A 14,803-nucleotide genomic window follows, 5' to 3' on the forward strand; every position below is an offset into this window, starting at 1 on the left:
CTTAGCGCTCCGACAGCTCTCTGCTTCATTTGGCTAAGGTAAGAGGAGAAAAATGCTCAACTCGTTCAACTTTGTGGACCTACTCAGATCTGGCCAAGCCAAGGGGTGTTTAAGCACTTCCAAACTACACATGCCCTACCTGCATCTAATTGCAAAGTGGAGAAAGCAAACCTCAGTTCCAAGTGAGAACACAATCAATGAAGACCACATGAACACACCACAGAATGACAAAATAAAAGACTCAAATAGGAGAGTCAGGCCCAGCTGAGTCTATGACTCAAATACAAGGACTATCTATATGGCTCTCTTATCTGACAAATAGTGGATTAGTATTTATGTTGAACACAATTATGTCTCTAGGACAGCTGTCATGTTTCCTCAATAATTTACATGGACTCTTCCTAAAAAGATACAATAAATATCACTGAAGAGATCTGAATACACTCATTGAAGATTTAGGCAATTCCAGTAACTACAGTGGCTGCTAATAATCTCTTTCAGGCAATACAACATTACCTGGATGCACAAACTGCAAAACAGACTTTGGTAAAGGATTTTTTTCTTTAAACTAAAGCACTAAATTACTTCAGTCAGTGAAAAAGTGAAAGGACAGACTCAAACTCAATGTCAAAGGAACATCCTGACAGAGATAAGGAGAATGTAGCTTTTTCAGCCCATGGTTTATTAAAATAGCTGTGCCATGTGTTTTACAATTGTGCATATCACAACCTTGCTGAAGGCTTTGAGAAGTTTTAATGCTTCTCTGCAACTTCTCAACGTGCTTAATCCCTCTCCAGGAACATTTAAAGCTTCAAGAATACAATTAGATCCTGTTTTCAAGAACGGGACATTAATAGCAAACCAAAGATTTTCTTAACTTTATTCTTATTTATCAAATAAGAGGTACAGCATGGATTGCAAGTTCTACCAAATATCAAAGAGTTACTAAGGCCTACTGTTATTCATACAGATTTCTAGGAGGATTTGATGCCTTGAACGAATTCCATGTAAACGACTGCCTTATCAGAAAGTGTAGGCCTACCCATTAAAGAAGCCATAGACAAGTCGAACTTTCCCAGTTCTAAAGTTAGTGGCACGGCGCTACACACATATACAACATGAATTGCTGGAGTAACTGAGGCCTCACATCAACATTGATGTAGTTGCTTGGACTGAAAACACAAAGTGTGGACTGGTTATTAGCTGGGCCACCCATGAGGTTGGGCTCTTTCTTCATTCTTGGGCCTCCCAAGATTTCTTGCCAATTCCTACCAAACGAGTGTTAGCTTGCCACAGTCTTCACTGGTTTGCTCATTAGGTATCTGGACCCATACTTTTGTAATGCTGCTTTATTGTACTGTGTTGTAAAAAGCACTATATAAATAAAATTGTGATTGTATTAAGGTAATAAAATACATCTAGCCCATTCTTTTTTATTGCTAATATTTTCATCAGAATATCGAGCTCATCATTAGGATTGTTAAATATTCATCTCAAGACACTAATGTATGTCCAGAATTGTGTTGAGAATTTTCCATTTAGATCTGTAGGCACAGACAAAATATGGTTGATTTTATATTTACAAAGAACAGTTGGAACAAAAAAGATCACTTTTGGCGAACGGTTGGTGGCGAACGTAAACTGTCGAGGGGGGGGGACGCATTTGGGCGTCTGCTACCGGCATCGTCTTGAGATCGCGGTGCGCGATTTCAAAATAAGAGCGGATAGCGCGATAAAAAAAAAAAAGATTCCTAAAAAAAAAGCACTTTTCAAAACAGCTCGCGGGCCAGAAATAGATAGCCCGCGGGCCGCTATTTGAGTATAGGGGGTCTAGAGAAACATTCCACATGTTATGAATAGGGCTTCTGGAATTAATCAGCAAATGAATAACCTTACTGGGGAAGATGAGAGCAGCACCATCTTGTGGCCAGGGACAAAAGGGCAAACAATAAGAGAAATCAATAAATAAAATATTCCCCTTTTCCACCTTTTCCCCCTCCACATAGAAATAAACTAAACTAAGCTAATACCACAGCATCCAGTAAACTAAGCTAATGGCATTTTAAAAATTACTAAATGCTATGCTAGGCCATGGAGACACCAAAACCAATCTCACTAAGTAAGTCATGTTACACAGTCAAGGTTAAAGGAGTCAAGTCCTTGTCTACTTCTAAGGACATTGCTAAGACATTCATTGCATATTCTGGAGAGCCGATGCTAAAGCCACACTACCCAGGGACAAACTACGACTGCTTTTGATCACAATAGGGGAGCCCAAAATGTAAACAACATAAGTAAAAACAGGTAAGGGTTAGCAACCAAAAAGATGCTCAGTGAAGTGTGTAGTCTACAAAACACTTGGACCAGAGAGTTCCAGACAGCTCTGCACCGTCTGGTCTTCAGGAGGGCTACTCGGCTATAGCAATTCTTTTGGAGTCACCTGACTGATAACGGTCACCCTTTATGATGCAAAGACAAATCGAGAAAGGTCTGGATTCCAGATTAACTAGGGGAAGACTGAAAGGTGATCATTGGTCAGAGAAGCCCGATATGAGCTCCCAAGAGATAAAGCCAAACACATCTAGCAGTCATTTAAAAAACAGGCCCGAGATGCTATGCAAGACGTTGTTACAAAAATATGTCAGATAGAAGAGAACATGGTGAGAGAACCATAAAGGTACTGGGCAGAGACCTTAAGAAGCAAAAGGGAAAAAAAAGTGATTTTCAACAACCAATAGTATCACTTTAGGCACAAGGTAAGGCTGGCAACCTGTTGAGGACTGTGTGTATAGCACTCCCGAGGGTTCTGCTGCAGATAGCACACATCAGCCCCTCGTTAACATCATTCTGGTGCTTGAAATAGAAGAAGCCATTTAACACAGTGCCGTGCTAATACTCCCCCTCAGAGATCATGAGAATGCTGATCGTGCTCGCCTTTATTGCAATTGACTGGCCACGCCCTTTCATTTCCATAGCAACAGCCAATTAGAGTCAGCCTGGTGAGTATTCAGTTCCATTTAGCTTTATTGGCATGATTGTCTTGTTGCCAAAGCACAATAAAATAAAAAGATGACATTCTCCTTGGACCTAAAAGCAATTACAGAGTTTATGGCAGTAATTATCATAAAGCAGTAATAAGACTATGAAAGTAAATAATAGCAAAATAAAAATGAAAAAATATAATTTCTTTGCTTTCTTGCAACAATCATTATTTATGTTTCTATATACACTGAGGGGTTTTATTTCAACATAAGGAACTTCCCATAGGGGAATTGTACACACGGTAGATTAGTGAGTGAAGATAACCGTCCCTATTGCTGTCATTTTCCCCTGATTTGCATACTACATTTGCCAAACAGCAGAGGGGAAAATAGCAACTCTTACGCCACCATTTGTCTGTAAATCTACTAGACCATAAAGAATCTTATTAGGGCAATTCATCCAGACACCAAAAAACAGTAATAGCAGCGACAAACTTTTTTAAATTTTTTTTTTTAAATAATGCCATGAATGGAAATAGTTATTTAACTATAGTCCTGCTACTGTATCACTACACTGAGGAAAGCCCTGCAGGCCACACCTCCAACCCAGATGGGGGCGGGGCAGAGTGGGCCTTGTCTGCTGAGGGAGATGACACACTGTTGCATCAGCTTTTCTGGTCATTAATGAGCAGAGGTGCACACGACCAAACTGCTCCACAAAACCAAGTTTCTCCACTATAAAGCATACAACATCAGTCTTCATTTTTAATGAGAGATCCATTGCACAACATTGGTGGTGACTGTTGATCAGCAGTCACGGAACATTGTGGTCAGTGAATGCACAATCTTTATCAGCACAAGTGTTATACAATGAAAGGTCCTCTTATTGGTGACTTGGCGATGGTGGATCTTGAACCAGCAACCTTCTGATTACCAGGCCAGTAACTTAACAGTGTTATGCTGAGGCGTTTGTTAGAGACAAGCCTCTACCATGCAATCACAGTAACTTGGCAAATTTCATACATAATTTAGAACAACGCTATTATGGTGCTCTTCCCAAGATTAGTCAATTAGTCCTTTTTTGTGGGACATCATACACAGGTAAGTCTTACAGAGCGAGAGAAAAGAAACAACTCAAATATTATAGAATATATATTCATATAAAAAAAATTATAAAACTGCAATGTAGCCACAAGCTGTGACTATCTAAATACAAGACAATTCCCTCACGTCAAAACAGTGCTAATAAATCATGTAAACTGCAGTGATCATATAAACTGTTCGTTTGAATAGCCTTGCCAGCATCACTTCGTGAAGTTTCATTTTAATGACTTCCTTTCTGTCTAGTTGACAATAAGGTAGGATTACATGGGTTTTGGAGTGAGGTCTCTCTAAAACTAAACAGTTGTGAGATTTGGCTGTCCAAACATTTAAGCTATATGTGACATGTATTTACATAAAGTTTAAAATTCTCTCCTCCCCTGAGCCAACAATTCAGGTCACATGACTTCCTCGCCTGAGCCCAGCTGAGCTGGCTGACAACCCATTGAAAATGGTACGGACGACACAGGAAGCAAAGGCCCGATTCGTCCCCGTGCAAGACAAGAGAGAACACGTCTCGGGTCTGAGCGCCGGCAGTGGAACAGACTGGAATCTGGGCACCACTGCACTCTGGCCATCCGCTCTCGGAGGTGCGTGAGAGACCGGCCACTCGCCCTCCACCCGCGTTTGCGTCTCGCCTTCGTACGTTCCCACAGATTTCTCGTGCTTACGCAACACGGCTGAGCTGCTGCCAGTGCGTCCCACAAGCCACTGCATCCAAACGGTTCACCGGGCTCTCTCCGGCTTTCATTCTCTTTCAGCGCACACACTGGGCTTTTCACACACTCTCGGTCATGCTCCTTCACTGTCTTTATACACACACACACTTCAAAATCAGCCCGCATATGCAAACACACACACCCTTTCTCTCCCTCCTACGCTCTTTCTCCCAGAGGAATGAGCGAACACTGAGGAAGAGAAGGAAAGAGGGTCGTAAAAGAGGGGAGTTGGAGAGGTAGACTGGGTCGCTGCAGGAGGGAATGAAGCAACCTTCGGATCCCTGTGGGGAATTTGGAGCAGTGGCAATATGATCAGAATGATTTACCATGGACAGCAGGCAGTCCCTGGGGGCGTGGTCATTAGTGGGTAAAGCTCCAGACAGTGTGGAGTGAAACAGCTGCAGGGTGGGAGGAGGCCAGAGAGAAGATCCAAGGATCAGCCCACGTAGATAGACTGCAGAAACCATTACATGTATCATTCACTCTGAATCGAGTCAGCACATCAAAGTGGACCAATGCCTCAAAATGGAGCCCAGCTAATCCATTCTGCATCAAACTTGGACTCTGGTGGGGTTCTCGCGAGGCCCCGGCTAACCAGACCTGTTGGTTATCCCAATACCCCTCACCCAAAGTACACTTCAAAAGCCACCACTCCCACAGTTCTCCTGCTCGAGTGAACGATGCGCTCAGCACCAAATGCCAACCCTTCCTGTCTGGCATTCTGCTTCCAGAAGCAGGTCTGAATGAGACTGATCCGCCACCGCACCGCCGAGAACGCCGTGGGGATTTGACTAAGCAGCCAAAGTGTTAAAAGTGACCGTTTCATCCATTGGCTTTGCTCCCAGGCGAGGCAGGCCTAACAGCTGGGCGAGTTCTCCGCTGAGCTGAGCGATCAGACGAGAAGAAACAGACACAGTCTGGGCCATTTCAGGCAGTTTCGTTTTTTTTTTTTTACAGATAAAGCATGAAAAACATGGAAATGCGACTCCCGTTGTGATTTAGCACAGGTTAGCTGGGCAGTCAAGCCTCCCGAAAATGCTTTTTATTGATATAGTTTTACTTTATATTTAATAAGAACTATTCTGGAGCTCAAATGTCTGTTCTAAGCAGATGTTCCATCTGCCACTGCACATTCTGGACAGTATCCAAAAACAGCAGAATTCAAAGCTCAATTTTAGTTCAATGTGGAAAAAAAAAGAAACAAGTGAAACTTATGGAAATTGTCCTAGAAGCAACAAAACAAAACGCTCATCCACTGTATTAGTTATTGGTCAGTTATAGCCTTCATTCAGTCAGTTTTTGAATGAATATCTACTTTCTCAGCCTGAAATTTATATATATATATATATATATATATATATATATATATATATATATATATATATATATATATATATACTGCTAAAAAAAACAAAGGGAACACTAAAATAACACATCCTAGATCTCAATTAATAAAAATCTTTGAAATCAGTTGAAAATCTCTCATTTCTACCTGTTGTCTGTTCCATTTGCACAAGAGCAGATGAAATTGATTCACAATCACTGTTGCTTCCTATCTGAACACGAAGTGTGGATGGCTTGGAGTTACATTGTGTTGTTTAAGTGTTCCCTTTATTTTTTTGAGCAGTATATATATATATATATATATATATATATATATATTAGTATGCTAAACATAAGCAAACATTTGAAGTAACACTATGAAACAGTTTACAAAATATTAATTTGCATCATAATCCGCATCTACAGCATTAAGTAGCAACGCATACAGATAAACATGCACTTACAGCATACAGCGCGTTTTAAGTCTGAAGACTCTGAGAACACCAAATGTAATGCTGTCTTGCATTTATTTCTGTGAGAGTGCAGTATTCCCCATTTGTTGAGCGCTAAAACAACAGTCATTGGTATCTCTACCTTGACTGGATTTTGACACTTACCCAGCAGGTCACATCTTGGACGCGGTAAGCAGCTCCTTAACTAGGTGCTTAATAAGTGGATTTCTCTCCACAATTTTCACTTTTCAGAATACTGTAAAGCAAGCAACTGAATCCTGCTGGATTGGGGGTTTTGATGCTCACTGACTGCATAATAGAATTCAACATGTACTTTTAATAACACACTCTGTAAAAGAGAACTTCACAGCTCCCCATGAAATAGAAAAGAAAACTTTCCAAAAGAATGTTTAATGGGTTAAAAGCATGGCCTTATACTGTAGATAATATACTCTAACTTCTCATTTATAAGCAGTTTGCAATGTACAGTCCACAAAACACAAAGCATTTTTCTAATAGGATATTTGAAACAACAGATTACTGGACAAACTACAAGGCAGCTGTTTGGCAAAAAGAAACTGGTGACCAACAGTGTAAAGCAGCTTATGCTAGTTTTACTTACAGGGGTTTGGGTGATGTGTGCTCAAGGACATACTCCCAGGCCTTTTGCTGTGACCCCCTTCCTACTCCCTCTTCCCACAATGCAGTGGGGAGGTACTGTATTTATTACACTACAGCAAAGCCCCTTAATACCCCTCAGAACACCAAATGAACAGCTTAAAATACATTAGAGAGAGAGAAAGAGAGAGAGAGAAAGAAACACCCATCCCTACACACTCCGGTCAGTCTGATTGTATTGCTTTCTTCATGTGGGCCCCAGAGGCAACTAAAGTTAAAAGGAGGTTTGGGCACCAGACACACCCACACCAGACAGATTCTGAGAGGCATAAACACTCACGCTGAAGAGAGTTTGCCATGGTGTGACCTCTTGGGAGACATTAAGAACAGCTCTTCTGACAGGAAGGGAAGAAGGATGGGGGGAAACAAGCTTCCACCTTGCCTCTACAGCCATGAGCTTCACACAGCCTTCTGCACAAACTCCACATTCACCACCTACATTACTGAACTGTGCTGCTATTCGCTGGAGATCAGGTGTGGTCCATATAACGATCACCTGTGTAATGAACAGAGGTTTCAATTCCAGGTTCAGAAAGTAAAAGTCTTCATCAGGATTTTGCTCAAGCTTGCTAGATTTTCTAATTAGTGCAATCCACTAAAATTAGTGGAATCAACACAATCCAGGAAGCCTGAGCAAAATCCTGGTGAGGACTTTTACATTCTGAACCTGGAATTGACACCTCTGGTAATGAACTCAAAGAACTAAACTACTCTTTACAGCAGGGGTCGGGAATCTTTTTGGCTGAGAGAGCTATGAAAGCCACATGTTTTAAAACGCATTTCTGTGAGAGCCATACAATATTTTGTTAACACTGAATACAACTATATGTGTACATTTTTAAGACCAACAATTGTGGAGTATAATAAGTCTGAATTTCTTCCTGCTGTTTCACGCTGGATATTTCGATGCAAATGTAGCCTGGCGTGTGTTGAAGTGTCGCTTTATATTTGACCGATTCACAGATGAGATTTTGATTTACCTATTAAACATACCGCAGTACCTGCACTCACCACAATGACAAATTCCTCTGTCCATTTGTGCTGAAATGTACAGTATTCCTCATCTTTTTTCTTTCTGTTGTCTTCATCAAAAGGCTTTGCTCTGCATAAATTACCTAGCTGACTACGACTCAATTCATGTGGGCTACCGCACTATCCAATCAAAGTAGAGTTTTTGAGCCAAACCCTCCCGTACCCAGAAGGACAGCTGGGATTGGCTCCAGCCACCTGCAACCCTGAACAGGTGTGGTAGAAAATAGATGTATGGATTAAAATGCATGAGAACAGTTTAGATTTTGAACCTAATTTTTAACACTGTGCTTTCTGTAATGTTTTTACTTTAAAATGTCAGTGGAATTATTCATTATTTATCGTGTTGAGAAACATTGTGTCAGCCAAGATTCATCTGCGAGCCAGATGCAGTCATCAAAAGAGCCACATCTGACACACGAGCCATAGGTTCCTGACCTCTGGATTACAAGTAACCCCAACAAGTAACCCCCTCAGAAAGCGATGCAAATGTCATTTACAATAATCCCAGTGATCCTACTCCTCTGCAAATTCACAGACACTGTGACACTCGCACTGTGCTTTCTTCAAAGACTGAACCTCCAGCAACTTCCCCTTGTGTCCACATCAACATGGGAATCTTTTCAAAATACCCGGTACATTTGATCAGCCAATACCGTGCTTAAAAGGTTAATCCGACATCAATTTCACAATACCACTCAACAAATTCATCTGTTAAAGAGGAATGGTCTTTGTTAACACCATTTATGTCAAATCAGCCATGTCACCACTGAGTTCATAAAGAACACCAGAAGCATGGCTGAGAAATACTAGCATGCCTTTATTATCTCAGAAGGAAAGAGGCAGGTAGAAACAGAACCACATTTCCATAGGGGGTGTGAGAGGGCGGTTGGTATAACCTTCTGGCTGTGGGAAACATCTTCATTACAGGTTCCTCCATACAGTTAGCAATGTGCTGGATTTTCTCCAATGGTGAAGCCCCTAAAGTACAGTGCCAGATGGATCAATGCATTTGAGTGAGTGAACAAAAAAGCAGAGAAGTAGAAAGGCAGAAAAAAGAGAAAGAAAGAAAAGAAAGGCAAAGTGAGCATGAGAGAGACAGGTGGGGATGAGAGAGAGAGAAAGAGAGAGAATTAAGCAAAATGATGCTGAATTACTTCAGCTCAACCCGGTGCTCTATATTTAGCTTGTCTAGGCCACAGGGCAGCAGTGCTACTTTGTCACACTGCTCCACTTACTATCTCTTGGCAGATATCCAACCCCCCCCCCCCCAATCCCCCCCCCCACCCCCCACCGCTAGAACTCAACCATGCTTACCATTTCCTGGACACAATGAATTTCCCACAGCGCAAGGTGACCCAGGCTTCCAGTAAGGGTTCTCTGTTCTCTGTCCGAACACAGGCATTTCCAGTTCTGGATGGTTTTGAGTGCATTTTGACTGAAAACTATGATCCGTCACACCTAAGCAGGAGACCGACTTGGCCATTTAAAAACATTTTCAGGTCGTAGCCCCGAGAGAGAGAGAAAGAGAGAGAGAGAGCCACAGCTGCTTTTGCAGTACGCTGCACAGTCCAGCTCCAAGGTGCAGTGCCGCCCACTCACCTTTGTGGCATTTGGTTCAACCAGAGCTGCCCAGATGGTTTAGTGCACATCCCAGCACACCCTGCCTCTAATGTTTGCATCCACACCCTCAGTGAAGACAAGTGAGTCAGACATGACCGTGCCACCACGTTCCACAGATGAGGCAGAACTCTCTGAATCATGAGCTAGTAATCTTATTTTGTCTAGACACCTACTCCGTTCCTCAAACTGGATAATCTCAACCTTATATACATATATTCATATACGTATATATATATATTTTTTTTCACCTCAAACGGAATTAAATACACTGACCTCCCAGGGCATCAGCAGTTTTTTGATCCTGATGTAAAAGCATTAGTTAGCTTGATTACATATTCAGATATCTAGAATCTACTAAAAACATTCTGGTGTGGACTTCTGATGTGCAAGAGATAATGATGTAGACACTCATTTAGCCAATAAACAGCCAATTAACTGTCATATTACTTCTGGTCTCCTAAAACGGGAGGACTGTATAAAAAAAAGTGTAAGTCCAAGATAACTCATCTAATATGCAACACTCAAGACTTAAAGCCGCTTTAAATTAGATCATTATATATTTTTTTAAAAGTAAATCAAAATTCCAACTTCATTTCAGATAGCAACTGATGCTCTTTGATAAATTAGACAGAATAAGTCACTGACTGAATGTCTGGAGTCATGACAGTGCAGAAACAGTGACAAAATCAATAAAAATCCTTCCTCTTTCCTATTTAACAAAAAATCTCCATGGTATTTTTGTGCAATTCAAGTAACCAAAAAGGTGCAAAATGCTTATCTGGAAGAACAGAATCTAAAGCAGTTTGTGATGGTCATTGTGGAGTTTGAACCACTGGCTTGAGCTGGTGCTTACTTTCCAATGGTGGGCTCATTCCTGAAGATAGGCATCATCGGTCCCTTTCAAACCTTACAGAATGGGTTTTTGTTTGGGACGGTCAACTATCTCAGTCCAGAGAGAAACAACAAAGCTCTGTCTCTAATGGACATCCCCTTCAAGTGATGCCTTCCAGATGAAATAGCCGTGCTAATTGGTGTGGCGAGAACAGCACAAATGGCAAATCCCGGCAGGAAAAGAATGACAAGTCACACCAGTTGCAGCGGTATGCAGAGGAGACGAACGCAAGCAAGAACACGCAAATGTCACTTTCTCCAATGAAACATGACATTTATTGCTTGACCCCTAGAGAAACGGTGACATGTAACGCGCCCCAACAAAACCCCTTATCCTAGGATTCTAGCATATGTGCACAAGACTCTGAGAGATGACCAGTGGTCACTGAAAGACTAGCTCTAGATCCACCCTTATCCTTCGCATTAAGCCAGGTGGCGTCCATCGCAGAAACATGATACAACCACTGCTTGTATTATTCTTTTAACTGTAAAAGTGCAACGCGAGAGAGCCCGTAATAGCGAGAACTGCGTTCAAGAACGACATGCTCGCACGGCACAAGTACACTGCGGCACTGCACTGGTTTCATTTGGGCCGTTTCCCACTTCAGAAGTGGGTTCGTGAACTGAAACCTGCTTGGACAACGCAGCTACGGATCTGCATAGGACACCAGTCACCCCGTTAGACCGTGATCTTAAATTATGCGCCATCACCCACAGACAGGTGCGACAAGACACCCAAGTTGTGATTGAAATATTCTCTAAAATATAGAGTTATTTCTAACAAGGCATATAAAATCATATATAAGAGACGACAATGTTCACGTCGCTGCTTTGTTACGGTATTTGGTTACACAATCCGTTATCGCGGAGACTTAAGCTGTCCGTAGGTAGTGCTCGATGAAGACGATAGTGAGGCATTACGCCTACCCGGACTACACATACCGAGCCCACTAGTAAATTAGTAAGCGAAACGTTTTAAGTTTTCTACTGGGATTTCTGCTATTAGCGACTGCTAAAACACCACCGTTATATTGTAGTTGCGATAAAATAGCATTGCTAAGCACCACAAAAAACGCCTGGGAAGCGCACTGGCACTGAATCAACACTGCAGAACAGGCAAACAATCTCGGCCAGTCGATAAACAGACAGAAAGCAACGTCTCCACCAAGTAATAGCGCCTTTCGCTAGTTAAACACCCGAGTTCCTTTTCTTATAGTTTGTTTTTGAATAAATAGGACAAATGATCACATCAACCTTGTAGTAACACTAGTATGGTGCGAGGTGCAAGGCCGCCAGTGAGTGCATCTGCAGTGTTGAACACCACAGCATGTCCACATCGCTCATAGAGCCTCAGCAGTCAAAATGATCAGCTTACCCTGTGAGAATTAGGCACGAAGTTCGCCGTACAGGACGCAGCCGGAGCAGCCGGGAGCACCTCGGGCAAAGCTGGACGCGACGCGCAGAAGCTGGTGCTGCAACAGCCCCTGCGTCTCTCTAGGATCCGCACGCAACTGCAGCCTCATTTCCGACAGGGCGGGGGGTTCGCACGGCTGTGTGATTAGGCTGTATGAGGAAATACGGGAAATTATTTACAGTGAGGGGTCATTCTTAACATTTAAGACCAAGATAGTCACATCAGGCTTTTAAAATTGAATTAAGCCTTCAAAAATCACTGTTAAGTGCTAACCTAAGAGTTGAGATAATTGAATAACACATGTAATTCTATGACACGCAGTAGCAACAATGACAACAAATAAATGAGAATTACTTAAAATGTCTTTTTTGTTTGTTTGTTTGTTTGTTTGTTTGTTTTTGGAAATTTGGCCTTTAATTTGTGATTAGTTTGAAGAGTGATTGGGAAGATGTAGAAGGTGCGCAAAACCCCTCAGATAGTTTGGATGGCTGGAGCTTGGGTTATCTACTGCTTTATGCTCAGCTCCACTTTCCTTAAGATCTGATGCAGAACAGGACCTATGGGCCACGAGGTGGAAACTGGGAGGTCATGGCAGATGGTCGCCTCGCTGAGCTGCTTGATTGGACTGTCCACCTACTCAATAGCTCTACCTGTAATGATCCATTTGGGCTTGGTTGTGCCACAGTTCCTGTAACCTGTTTTTAAAACGGGCAGATGTTGTCTAGATATTTTGTGCATATCCTGTAAATGCGGATATCAGTTTAAGCTGTATTCATAATTGTTACACTTTAACAGTATTTACAAGTGTATTTATAGTACAATTGTATTTTAAAAGCATTAGCCAACACACACTTTGGTCAAAACCAGGACACTCATGAAAGAGCTCGGAAAAGGTGCAGATAAAGATATATAGTAGGCTTACCTAATGAATTTATTCGTGTACCAAATCTATATTTGCCATTATGTGAAAATAAGCACTCAGAATTAAAGAAAGAGTTTCAAGCAAGGCTTTTCCTCCACATGCTCAGGTTATTGAATAATTTCCTTATACAGTGATAGTCTGTTTACAATATGCCAAACACACTGTACAAACAATAAAGTTTGCAAAATTTAAATAATATGGGGGCATGGGGACAGTTAAGTAAATAAATATTTTTACCTTTTGGTGTCCATTCAATTTGATGTCATAAGTGAAGCTGATTCAGTGAAATGTACATTAAAAACAAAATAATATAGATTTTGAATGCAGCAGCCCACTTTTAGAAATATGTATTTATTACAAACACTCTACAAGAGTACAGTTACACTATAGCCCTTTTGATTTCATGCAGCTTTTCTTGCAAACATCTTGCAACTCATTACTAGTCAGTTTTGAAACACAGGACTGACATATGCTGTACATGGCAACAGATGGAATACAGTCTGTAACCGTACACCTACACAGTGTACACATACGACACCTACACCTGATGTTGTGGATGAGTATATGTGCAGTACGGTCATTTCTACTAAAGCGGAAGGTGGTTAAAACCACTCAGGACCAAGCGAGCCTGAGTTTGAAGAGTCTGTGCTCAGACTTTGTCTGGCTCTGTATTTCAATGTACAGAGCTACTTCTAATGAAAAGTCTTCATCCACCATTTACTGAACTGATGTATGTATTTTAAAGAAAGAAAGGAATAAAAGAGTGGAATAAAAAGAATGGGAAAAAAATATTCACAGACACATAATAGGCAAGCTTTCCGTTTCCACAGATGCTGAAGGCAGAGTTCGACATTATGCCTCCTACACAGAATGTGTAATTAGTGTAAATTCACACTTCAATCATTACGACAGTGGCCAAGTTCTCGTGGAACTCTTATGGTTGCTTAGCAACCCCTGCCTCCTTGAACGCTCTCAACAGGTATTTGTGGAGGTGTGCCATGCGTGGTAACGTAAGCCGGGGTGCATATACCAGGCGGATGGTATCGAACCCGTTACGATGTGTCCATAACCGTTCCATTGATCAGTGGTTAGGTAAGCAAATGTTTCCAAGCGGTGGAGGGGCGGTGAAAGCAAAGCTTCACGGGCACAAGCACGAGGGATGGAGTGCCAGGCCCTACTGGGGATAATTCAGGTCTGCTGGACCCTAGCGACTGTTCGAGTTGCAGCAGCCTGAACCTGAACCCTGGGGGCCTTCGGTGGGTTCCTCGACCCCCGTGCGGGGGCCGGTTTGTGCCGAGCGACAGGGAACGAGCAGCCTGGCGGAAAAGGCATCCGCGTCTCTTTGTTCCCGTGGCGAGCCTCGCACAGATTCGCCCAGAGTGGTTGCTATGACCACGGAGAACAGTGCCTGACGGGCTATGTTTAAGGGGCCATGAGGAGGAGGAGGAAGAGGAGGGCCAACAGGGGTAAAAAAAAAAAAAAAAAAACATACGATGCCATGCCTGATTCCAGGGACTGTACAGGAGAAAGGAAGAGAGTGGGTGGATGGATGGATGGATGGATGGAAGTTCACTCACTTTCTCTCTTTTCTCCCAGCCTACGCTTGGCATGCAAGCAGAGGGCATCCTGAAGCAAGGGAATGTAATCACTTACACTGTTCATAAGATCTT

General features: G+C 42.2%; 1 protein-coding gene across 2 annotated transcripts in view; it reads right to left on the bottom strand.

Moving 5' to 3' along the window:
* Positions 1 to 12,332, bottom strand: part of LOC143491601 (spectrin beta chain, non-erythrocytic 1-like) — a 61,817-nt gene extending 49,485 nt beyond the window's left edge. Inside the window, exon 1 of one of the 2 annotated variants that reach the window (XM_076990775.1) lies at positions 9,183 to 9,205. The gene's annotated coding sequence lies outside the window, so the exon portion shown is untranslated. Of the gene's footprint in view, positions 1 to 9,182; positions 9,206 to 12,172 lie in introns of those variants that run through there. The other variant, XM_076990774.1, reaches the window with a different exon arrangement.
* Between the last annotated feature and the right edge of the window lie 2,471 nt (positions 12,333 to 14,803).

This window comes from Brachyhypopomus gauderio, unplaced genomic scaffold (assembly GCF_052324685.1).
Source record: "Brachyhypopomus gauderio isolate BG-103 unplaced genomic scaffold, BGAUD_0.2 sc77, whole genome shotgun sequence".
Lineage (NCBI taxonomy): Eukaryota > Metazoa > Chordata > Actinopteri > Gymnotiformes > Hypopomidae > Brachyhypopomus > Brachyhypopomus gauderio.